At 44.6% G+C, this 12578-nt stretch overlaps 1 protein-coding gene across 4 annotated transcripts in view; it reads right to left on the bottom strand.

The window, feature by feature from the left end:
* The window catches only part of kcnip4 (Kv channel interacting protein 4), a 1191104-nt gene that overhangs the window by 536809 nt on the left and 641717 nt on the right, over positions 1-12578 (bottom strand). The window lies entirely within an intron of this gene.

Here is a 12578-nt window from a genome sequence, read left to right as displayed (position 1 = left end):
TGGCGGGGAATCTCTGCCATGGCGGGGGTGGTATTTTCGGTGGCCCCAGGGGTAGGGGTGATCTAGTCGCCCCTAATAACGATTAATCTCGGACTCAGGCAGATTCTGTCACGAGTAGATCACCCTTTAAGATTCTATTATTGCATTTCCCTGCCAGCCTATCAAGATTATTGATGAATAAGTCCATGCTTACCATATTCCTTTCTTTCCTTTATTAAATTTAGCCCTCTATTATTAAATTCGGACAGATATTGGAATAAGAGTAGAAAGTTTGCAAGGCTGCTTCGCAGGAAGTTGGATCAACATCAACCCCCAGCCTTGTTATCATGTCATCTGCGATAGATCCTACTGCATATAGTTGTGTACTGACCTGGTATTTTTGATCGTTTTGTGTATTGCTGAAACAATGCTGTATCTTGTGAACCTCGTTCTCCAGTTCTCCTAGTTGTGGCCCTATTGTCAGCCTTCTGCGCTTTGAAACGGTTCTAGGAGTGGTAGTGTGGATCCCATAGAATTATTCTGCTTCTGTGCTGCTGTTTGCTGCTTTGGGCCTGTTCTCACTGCTATCTGCTCTCCGGGTTTGTCTCTAAGCTCATATCGCTGCTCCCATGATGTTCTGACATCTTGGCGAGTCTTAATTTTTTTTGTTATTTCGCCGTTCCTTCGATGATCTCTTTTCTTGACAGCCCTATATCCTCTTAAGGCTTGTTAGCTCTTTTACTAGCTGCCAACAGTTTTGTTGTGCAGTTGGGGTCTAGATGTGGGTTCTGGGGTTTGTCTACTTTCCCAAAGTATGCTGCCTGTGTCTGCAGTCTGCAAAGACAATGACTCTTTATTTACAGCAAGTATTTGCACATCTGGACCTCTACACAACGTTAGAGCTTCTTCTCAGCTATATGATCTAATATCATTATTACATCGCATCATGTATGCTGCTGATGTTAACCCTTTACTCTACACTAGTCTTTATAAATAGCCATGATGTGGAGATACCGGCATTGGATTGGGGTGAGCACAGTAAGAAGTCTTACAACACCAGGTTAAACACTAGGGTTTGTTTCAAACACTAGCTTTCAGAGCACTGCTCCTTCATCAGGTGAATGAAGAGGTATGCTCCAGAAACATATTATAGAAAGGATGTCCTGAAGCGTGGTACATTGGTACACTGGCGAGACCATGCAGACACGACAACGAATGAACGGACATCGCGCGACAATCACCAGGCAGGCATGTTCGCTTCCAGTCAGGGAACACTTCAGCATTCAGCCTCGGATCTCCGGGTAAGCGTTCTCCAAGGCGGCCTTCAGGATGTGCGACAACGCAGAATCACTGAGCAGAAACTTACAGCCAAGTTCCGCACACAGGAGTGCGGCCTAAACCGGGACCTTGGATTCATGTCGCATTACATTCATCCCCCACCATCTGGCCTGGGCTTGTGAAATCCTACCAACTATCCTGGCTTGAGACAATTCACACCTCTTTAACCTGGGGTTACCCCTATCTCTGCATCTGTAAAGATTTAATTACCTGCAAATGCTCACATTCTAAGCATTGTCTGGCATATTTAACTTTGTCTATATATATGTTTCTGGAGCCTACCTCTTCGTTCAGCTGAGGAAGGATCAGTGTTCCGAAAGCTAGGTTTTGAAAGAAACCTGTTGGACTTCAACCTGGTGTTGTAAGACTTTATAAATAGCGGCTGAGAGCAGAAAAGCAAGTAAATTAATATGAACCTATGTTAAAAAAACTGGCGCAAACTCATCTCGAGTATTGTGTCCAGTTCTGGGTGCCTCTCTTTAGGGAGGATGTAAAGACTTTAGAGTGGATGCAGGAGAATGGTTCCAGAGATGAGAAACTTAATTGGATAGATTGACAAAGTTCAGATGGTTCTCCTTAGAGCTGGTTGAGAGCGGATTTGATAATGAGGTTCAAAACCATGACAGTTCCACAGAACAAATAGGGAGAAATTGACCCTTTGGCAGTATTGTTAGCCGGAGGACACAGAGTTAAAATTATTGGCAAATGAACCAGAGGCGGAATGAGATTTTTCTTTTTACGCAGCAAGTGGCTAGGATCTGATATGCAGCACTTATCGAGTGTGGTGGAGGCAGACAGAATCATGGCTTTCAGAAGAGAATTAGATTGTGATCTGAAGAGAAAAGATTTGCAAGGCTAAAGGAAAACTTGGGGAGTGTAATCTCTGAGTTGCCCTTTCAGAGAGCTGGCATGGAAATGATGGGCTGAATGGCCTCCTTCTGTTCAGTAACCATTCTGTGATTCTATGATAATACAACAATTTTCAACCCTGACTGCACTCATCTCCACACTTCGGAAATGCAGCTCAAAAGAAGTGAAGCTGCTACTCAGAGATGCCTGTCCCATACATGCAGCGACACAGTAGTAGCAGGAGAATATATTTCACCGGGCAGAGGACAAGCAATTTACTTGATAAGTGCAGGTCAACTCCAGGAACTTTTGTAAGTAGAAAAATTATAAGAAATTTCTAATTCATTTGCTTTCTTAACACGTTTTAGTTACAGAGTTGTTAAAAGGATTCCAAAACCCCAAAGGAAACAAATGCGTGGTTATTAAGGTTTTATCAGCAAAATCTTTTATATTAACACCAGAAAGCAACCTTTGCAGCACAGCAAAGGCAGCTGAAAAGAACTGAAGGACAAGCGTTTTGTACTCAATAAGCAGATCTGATTTTAGCAAGGAGGGCAAGCTAAGGTTGCACCTTAACAATATCAGCTTTACTTTTTGGAACTAGCAGTTTTTGCTGAAAATTATTTGTAAGACTTTTTAAAATGTTAATGGAAAATGGAGCTGAAATTTAGCATATTCAATATAAATGGAGGTAGTTTAAAACAATGCTACATGCAGCAACCAAATTGCAAAAAATCTATGAAGCTAAAAAGAAAAACCTCATGCAGTTATATAGCACTTTTTGTGACCAGGACATGTCTCAAAGAATCTTACAGCCAATTACTTTTGAAACTGGGTAATGATGGAAAAGCAGCAGCCAATTTGTGCACAGCAAGGTTCGCAAACAACATTGAGATAATGGCAAGATAATGCAGAGTTATCAAGATCGACCTGACTTCCCTGGGAGCAGGTTGTTATGTTTGTCATTGAATAATACTTGCACGTAGTGGCTCTTGCATGCAGTCAAACACATTGAGCATGTGCCATCTGAATGTGACGCAAGGATTCTAAATTTGGACAACAACTTTCATTGTCCACTCTTGAGAAAAGAAATGTGAAACAGGAAGAGGGGTCCTAAAGGAAGTATCAGCCTCAATTTTAAGTTCCATTCGCTTGTGTGGAACTTGAACAAATGACCCGCTGACTCAGAAACAAGGATGCTAATATGGAGGTAAGGCTGACAGCTAGATAATATCCAAAATTCATATTTAGGAATCCTGCAGCATCTCCTGACTCTCCAAAGCCTGTCCCCCACATACAACGCACAAGTCAGGAGTGTAATGGAATACTCTCTAATTGACTGGATGAGTGCAGTTTGAAAAGCACTGAAGGAGCTCAACGCCATCCAGGACAAAGCACCCGCTTGATTGGCACCACATCTACAAATATTCACACCCTCCACCACCAATGCACAGTGACAGCCGTATGTAACATCTACAAGATGCACTGCAAGAACTCACCAAGTTCCTCAGGCAGTACCTTCCAAATCCACAACCACTACCATCTAGAAGGACAAGAGCAGCAGATACATGGAAACCTCAGTAACTGGAAGTTACCCTCCAAATTACTCGACATCCTAATTTGGCAATATTTCATCATTCCTTCACTGTTGCTGGGTCAAAATTCTTGGAAGTCTCTCCCTAATAGCACAGTGGGTGTACCTGGACTGCAGCGGTTCAAGCAGACAGCTCACCACCACCTCTCGTGGGCAACTCGGGATGGGCACCAATTGCTGGCCAAGCCTGCGAAGCCCACATCCCGTAAAAAATGAATACTAAAAAAAATGAGGTATGATCTGTAAATGTATTTTCTTTAACATTTCATTGAAGGCATTTTCAAATATATACATAACAAAGTACCACAAAAGCCAACCGCGGCAAGAATAAAAACCCACACCCTCCCTCTACATCCCCCAACAAACACCCTCCACTCTCCCCGCTGCCACCCCAGCACCTGCCCCACCTTTTCTAGTTTTTCACCCAAACCTCCCAGCCCAAACATTAAAAAAAGACCCCCGCCCCACCATGCTGACAACTCAATACTCCTTAGAGCAGTCGATGAACATCTTCCACCTCGAGGTGAACCCCTCCTCCTCACCTCGAATGCCAAACTTGGGCACAATTCGCTGAAAATGGGGTATGTCTTCATGCCCACGAGAAAACGGGCACAAATCACTCCGGACTTTCCTGGAGAAAGTCCAGAGGGATTCTCCGTTTTGAAGGGGGCTAGCAGGGCTCCGGAGTTCTCCTCACACCTCCTGCTGCCGATACAGGGCCCTGCACTTCCGGCCACGGGTCCGCACAACATGGCGAACCCACACAGCGGGCTGGCCCCGACAACATAGGCCCGCCCCAGATTGCAGTGCCCGCCGATCTGTGGCTCCCGATCGTGAGCCTGGCCGTCGTGGAGGTCTCCCCCCACTGATGATTCCCCCGTCCCCCACTAGGGGTGGAACCATGAGTGAACCATGCCGACGGGAACTCGGCCAGTTGTCGGAGGAGAATCGCCGTGGGGCCTCTTTCAATGTCCCCCAACTGGCGCCACACCGACCGCAGGCGATTGGCAGCGATTCTATGGTCCCTGGAGAATCACGGGAAGGCATCGGACCCGATTGGGGGTCTGATTCCCCATTCTCCGCCCCCGCGCCAAGCGCGATTGCGGCACGGAGGCTCGGAGAATCCCGCCCTTGATCTTCTCCAAATGCAAAAACTCTGCTAAATTGCTCTGACCTACCCCTGCCCTCGGTGCCTCGGAGTCCCGCCAGCACAACAGAATCCGTCTTTGGACTTTAAGGGAGGCAAAGGTCAACATGTCGGCTTCTCTCCCCACCTGTACTCCCAGATCCTCCAACACTCCAAATAGCACCACCTCCAGACTCTGGACACCCTCTACTCCCAAAACCTTTGACATTGCGTCCGCAAATCCCGTTCAAAATCCCCTCAACCTCAGGAATGCTCAAACATATGGACATGATTTGCCGCCCCCTGCACACCATCCACAACTATCCTCCACCCCTGAAAAAACATGACTCATCCTGGACACCGTCATGTGGGCCCTGAGTACCACTTTAAACTGGATGAGACTTGGTCTTTCACACAACGAGAAAGCATTAATCCTGCCCAAAGCTTCACTCCATACTCCAGCCCCCAGGGCGCCCATCCAGCTCCTCCTCCCACTTAGACCTAACCTCCTCCACGGAGCACTCTCTCTCTTCAACAGCTCCCCACATATATTCGCAAACTTGCCCTCCCATAGTTCCTCCTCGGACAGGAGTTTATCCAAGAACACCGGGGATGGTAACCTTGGAAACGGCGGCACCTCCTTCCTCATGAAGTCTCTAAACTGCAGATACCTGAACCCATTCCCCCTCAGCAACTGGCACAGCTCCACCAAGTCTGCAAACATCTCTCCAACAAACAAATCCTTAAAATATTCAATCCCCATCTTCCGCCGCATCCCCCCAGAACCTTGCACCCAACTCTCCTGGTGCAAAACTATGGTTATCGCAAATCAGTGCCCACAGGGCACCTTCCATTCCAAAGTACTGTTGACACTGGTTTCACAACCTCAGTGCTGATACCACCACTGTGATCTCAAACTGGTAAACTGGTCCCCTTACACAAGGTCACCTCCATCCGCTCCTCCACTGCCTATTTCCTAACCATTGCAATGTTTGCTGTCCAATCATAGTTTGGCAAGCTCAGCAACTCTACCCATGATCCCCCCCCCCCCAATCGATCCCTTACCAAGAACACCCTCCTAACCCACGGAATCTTCCCCGCCGATGTGAACCTCAAAATCATCCCATTAATCTTCCTAAAAAAGGACTTGAGCACAAAAATAGGGAGGTTCTGAGACACAAACAAAAACTTTGACGACACCGTCTTCATTACCGTATGGACCCCACCAGCCAACAACAATGGCAGTACATCCCACCTCTTAAAATGTGCCTTCATTCCCTCCACCGACAGCGGCAAGTTCAGTTTATACAGCTGGGCCCAACTCCACGCAACCTGTATCCCAAGGTAGCCAAAACTCACCCCCACCAACCAGAGTGGTAGTTCCTACAGCCTCCTCTCCTGTTCCCGAGCATTAACTGGGCTTAATCGTAAGGGCAAAGTAATGGAGAGAGCTGACACCCCTGCCTTACCCCACGGTGCAAACCAAAGTACTCCGAGCTGACCTTGTTAGTCCGAACACTCACCTTAGGCACCTTACATAGCACCAGTCCAGAATTCCCTGCCCAAACACGAACCACCCAAACACCTCGAACAAGTACGTCCACTCCAACTGATTGAAAGCTTTATCTCCTGTTACAGGTACAAAAGGTGAAGTCACACGGGATCAGAGATGAGATGGTTACAGATCTGGCTTGGTCACAGATGGCAAAGGGCAGCAGTTGAAGGGTGTTTTACTGAATGGAAGGTTGTAACTAGTGATGTTCCACAATGATCAGTGCTTGGGCCTCTGTTGTCAGTGGTGTACATAAACGATTTGGAAGAAAATGTAGCCGATCTGATCAGCAAGTTCGCGGTTGGCACCAAGGTTGGTGCAGTGGCAGATAGTGTAAATGAAATGAAAACTGCTTATTGTCACAAGTAGGCTTCAAGTTACTGTGAAAAGCCCCTAGTCGCCACATTCCGGCGCCTGTTCAGGAGAATTGTTAGAAGATACAGCAGGACATAGATTGGTTGGAGACTTGGCAGAGAAATAGCAAATGGAGTTTAATCCGGACAAATGTGAGGTAATGCATTTTGGTAGGGCTAACATAAAGGGGAATATACCGTAAATGGTAAAACTCTTAGGAGTATCGAAGGTCAGAGAGATCTGGGTGCAGGTCCTTTCTGGAAGATAGAAAGCAGTCCAGATAGGGGCAGTGGGAAGTATTGTAGCTGTAACATTTACCTTGCAGCTCCATATGTCCATTCCTGGGAGGAGAGCAGCTGTGACCTGCATTTGGTTCCCACAGATCCATTAGCTGCAAGCCATTCATAGCTTTCAAATTTTGGCAGCATTTACAAGCCATCTGCAACTTTGGTCTATTCATATGTTCCCTTCACAGTTCAGTGGCCTAAATGGTGAAAGCCAAATGTTTGTAAACATTGACCACATCAAAATGAGGTAAGTGCAGTGAAATCACACACTTGGATGATTGGAATGCACTTACATCTGGTTGATGTGGTCAATGTTTACAAACATTGGGGTTTCACCACTTAGGCCACTGAACAATGAAGGAATGAATGGGTAAAAGTTGCAGTTGGTTTGTAGAAGCTGTCAATCAAAAACCACTACTCAAAAGATTTGAATGGCTTGCAGCAAATGGCTCTGTGGGAACCAGACAGAGGTCAATGTTGCTCTCCTTCGAGGGATGCCCCCTTGGCGCTGCCAGGTCAATATTACAGCTATAATGCTTCCAACTACCCCTGTCTCGACTGCTGTGATAGGAGCGCCTTATCTTTGGGACAGGGGGTCTGTGAGGGGGGGAGGGAGTCTGTGTATGGTGAGGTTGTGTGTGGAGAGGATTCCTTTAGGCAGGGGGTCCCTTGGGGGGATCCACCTATTACAGGGATCCCTCTGGGTCGCCTTATTATAGGGGTCCCTGCAGGGGGTTCCCCTATTATATGGGTGCCTGTGGGCATCCCCCTATTATAGAGGTCTCCGTGGAGGGGCGGGGCGTCTCCCTATTACTGGGGTCCTTGGGAAGAGGGTGTGGGCAGGGATTTGGTAGAGGAGGCATTGGACGGCAGTCCATTGTTGGGGGCGGGGGTTGCCCTTGGATGGTCTTTACCAGTGTGGCCCTGGTACGGTGGGCCCTCAAGGTGGGAATGATTTCCCCCAAGGCCCACCGCGAGCTCCACCATGTCAGAGCCATGCTGGTAAAAACTACAAATCATCCACGGCCACGGGATTCCCGGTCGCGGAGACCGGAGAATCGCGGGAGGGCGGGTACTCTACCCACTAAACAGTTGCAAATGAGTCATTAAGACTCATTTACATTTATTTACATCCACCCTGCCAGCACGCATTGTTGGCCTTGTTCAGACCGGCAGCGGGGGCTCGGAGCATCGTGTCCGGGTCGGCAACTGGCGCTGATCTCGAATTTCCCTCAACGCCTGATTCTACGTCCCATTGGCGAACCCATTCTGGGCTCCCGGGATGGAAAATCCCACCCATGGTGTCCCAAGGAGATTTGGTACTCCCTTGTCTAAAAAGGGACACAGAACAAATGTTAAAAATACTGGACCATCCCATACAATGTGGGAAAGTTGGTCACCCTGGTGTGTAGCTTCTAGTTAGGCCAGTCACTGCCAGATAAACATGGATTGGGTGTGTGTATGTTGTGAAACCCGACAAATGTTTTCCTGAAAATATGAATTGGGGTCCTAAGACTGATGCAGACCCTGATTTCCATACTTAAACTGCCTTATCGGCAAAATATAGGAAGACCTGAAAATTCAATCAAGTGGTCCTCAGGCAGCAATGAGGATCTGAGGTGACCATCTATATTTTTCTGATGAGTAAATGGCAAACGGGTAAACAACCCCCTTCCCCATTTTGAATTGTATTTACGTTTTTGAGGCAAGATCTATTCATGTAGTCTTGCGCCAGAATTCTATGGCAGACGGCAAGAGAGAGATTGTGTTTCCTTTACGTCACAGCTGATATCTGCTGGGATTCTGCAAGTGAGGTTGCCACATCCTGCCGGAACTGGGGTGAGACATGGCCAGTAGATCCTGGGAGAGGCCTCCCCTGGGATTCCTGACCCGTTACACTTCTCTAAATCTAACAATGGTCAGGAGCAGTCTCGCATGACTAAGTGAGTTTAAGAACCCACTTATCTTTGCTGCTGTCAGATCTAATGGCCACCTGGCATCTATCATCCTCACTACGGAGGCTCCAGCCGGGCACTTTTCAGTACTGGTCCCCACAGATGGGGACCAGGCGGAAGGATTTCTGGGGAGGTCTCACAGGCAATTGGTGGCCCACAGGTGGTCAGCCTCCAGGCAGGGTGGCACCCCAGCACTGCTGGTGCCAGTCTTGCACCTTTGCACTGTCTATCTGGTACCCTGGCAGTGTCACCTGGACATCCTTACAGTACCACCTGGGTGCCAGCCTAGCAGACAGGGTGCCCAGATAGCACTGTGAGGCTGGCAGGGGCACTGGCAAGCTGTCAGGCTGAGTGCCAAGGTGCTATGCTGGCATTTTGCCCACCCCGGGGTTTGGGCTTGAGGGCACCCTGTGAGGTGGGATATGTAGGGGCTCCGAGCACCCCTCAACAAGTGAGTTGGCGTGTGGGGAGGAGTCTGGGGTCTGCGTCAGAGGGTCAAGAGATCAGGATGCCATTTAAAAATGGCTTCCCAATCTCATCCTGCTCAGCTCGCCGGAGCTCTTCAGTGCAGGAAATGATGCTGAGTGCGGCCTTGGGGGTTAAAACAAGAGTAACGTCAGGTGCCGGGAACAACCCCGCGAATCCTGCTCAGAACGGACTCTATTTTTTTTTTAGTTAGATTGCACCAAATGTGACTAAATATCCAGTTATCCAAACACATCTATTTCAAAAATTCTTGATTAAGAAGATCCTGTAAGAAACAGATCGCAGGATTAAAGATCATTACTGCGTGTTTTCATAAGGAAAGCTGCAAGTTTCCAGCAAGGCTTGTTGCAGGAATTCATGCTCTACTATTTAACAAGCATGATGGAAACTGCAGTATCAAGCTGGGAAACATTTTGGTGCTAAATGATGTTGATCTGTGAGGAAGCAGCAGTCTACCTTTTGTACCTGTACCTGTGGTTAAGGAGGAACTCTCACCATGAAAAAAAGGATTTGGCAACTTTTTAAATCTGAAGGTGGAAAGCAACCATAAGAGCTCGACGTATGATGCTGATGATGTTTTAATGATGTGTTGATATTAATTAAATAATTACCTTGTGTGCTTGTACACAAATGAAAACAAGGTTTGTGAACATTTTTCATGGAGAGCATGCCTCTTTAAAATTACAGGAAGTTTCCCTAATCTTTGACTACACTGGTTACGAATATAAAAATGTGAGCTTGTTGCATTTGTCCTAGATCCCAAGTTGAATAATGAAGTAAAATTCAGTTTCAATCCTGCGCTGCATCCTGATTGCCATAGTAAATGCCAAATTTTATCTTTTGAGATTATATTCTTTCTGAAAATGTAAATCTATTCCATCGTAGAAACATCAATACTATTATGAAGTCCAAATATATACATCAGATGAGTGCATTCATTATTAAAAAGGTTCAAATGTTATTCATTGAAACTCATTCTCGATACATTTTCATTTAAATATTTCTCCATCCACATTTTCCATAAACAAATGTGATTTTTGACGATCACATTTGCAATGCCAACAGGCACACAGATTGTGTGAAGAAATTGTAATTATTAATTCAATGTTTCAGCTGGGCTGAAGTGACATATTTGAAAAAGAAGTCAAAAGGAATGACGCTGTGCCATGAACATTCGCATTTTCAGCTGTTTGTTTTTATAAACAGACTTGCTGTTTGAAAAGGAAATTGCCATAAAATAAAAAGGGCACTATGAATGTTTGCACTGCAACTGTTTTTTTGTTTTCAGCATAGAAATATTTTTGTTTCGGAAAAGGTTTTGGTGTCATTCAGAGTATGATCACAACTGCCAAAAAGGAACGGAACAGATCCAGAAATATGTGATAATATACCAAAATAGATATAAAATTGCATTAATGTCTAACTATTATGCATTCCAGCCCCACATTCAGGATTCAGAGCCCGATCTTTTAACTTGCAGGGCATAGTCAAAGCGGCATTATTTAACATCTGTCAGTATTTCTATGTGGCTTGTTAAATCTAGGGATGTGTAACAAATTATTTCCAAGTGGATGGGTGAAATTAACCTCTGTAAACGTTCTAGCTTTGCTTTTCAGTCGATATGCTGGGTCTCATTTCACAATCTGACAAAGTTTGGTGACAGCAGAACAATTGTTATAGACTGTTACTGGTATAATGTGGTAATTAGGAATTTTCAACCCTGCATTCTGTCATAATACAATCAAAGTCTGAGCAGGCTCTCCAAGCACATACAAGTTTTAGCTCTGTTCTCTAGCTGGTGAATACCAGGAGACAGAAAGAGAAATTATCATTATTACAACAAAACAAAGAAAGGATTCCAAACATGATTGAAACAAGGTCTTGTGTTTTCCCCAAACAGATAACCTCCCTGTCCAGAAATATTCAGCTCAGATGAAGCCTTTTCCTATTGGGTGATTTGGAACCTTCTTCAAACTATCAAATTAATTATACACACAGGTGACTAATGAATAATATCATAAAGATTAAACAAGGCAATACATTACAGCTTAATTTGCTGAAAGAAAATCATGTAAATATTTATTAGAATTCACATAAATTGTGTTATCTTTGTACATGATTATTTTGCCTTTCTTTCAAATTGGTTCAAGTTTTGTAAGCACTTCATGAGAGCTACAATGAGTAATGCAAATATTTTAATAAAAAATAGATTAAATAGTTTAAATGCTATTTATCTGTCGACATTTTATTTAGCTTACTTTACCTGATTAACATGAAGGAGACATTAATCATTCACAGTACAGACTGTACAGAGACTTTAAACAAGATACATTCGCAATGGTGTTTAAAACCACATATGTGTTTTTATACAATTCGCACATCTGGACAATAAATTCCAAACAATAACACATCAAACTGGAATATGGCTAAAGTGTGATATCTAAAATAATAACCAACACAGGGAGGAGATTTAAAAAAATTAAGAGTGCCTAATTTTCTTATCAAGTAGCAGAAAAATTGTAAAGGTTAATCACAATAACGATTCATTACTGAGTACGATATTTAAATATTCGACTTTACTGATGCACAGTCCATGATAACTGGAATGCAACTAAAAACTTCAGAGACAGACTTGAAGGATAGTTATAGCTTGTTGAATTTTTTTGCACGCTCGTGCCATAACAACAACATAACCTTTTATCAATTCTATATAGATTAATCTCTATCTTGTCAATATTTGAAGTTTGTTTTCAAATCGGCAATTAGCAGCTGAGAGACAGATGACACAAACCGTATGTTTTAACACAGCCGACTGCTTCAGTGCATATATGTCAGCTTCAACAAAACCAAACTGTGATTCGTAAGGCATATTGATTTTGTTCTTTTCCTTCAAGAACAACATACCAAGCAAAGTATTCCAGAAATACGAAACAAACAAGTTATCTCAGTTAATTTTTCATAGTACTGAATATCATGATAAAGCTCAGTGATCTAACACGAAGCACTAACCTTGAAATTTCAAGGAATTAAATCCTCTCAAATGACAGCCACAATTTCC

This window comes from Scyliorhinus canicula, chromosome 3 (assembly GCF_902713615.1).
Source record: "Scyliorhinus canicula chromosome 3, sScyCan1.1, whole genome shotgun sequence".
Lineage (NCBI taxonomy): Eukaryota > Metazoa > Chordata > Chondrichthyes > Carcharhiniformes > Scyliorhinidae > Scyliorhinus > Scyliorhinus canicula.
Note: the sequence above shows the minus strand (reverse complement) of the source record. Positions and strands in the feature narration are given on the sequence as shown.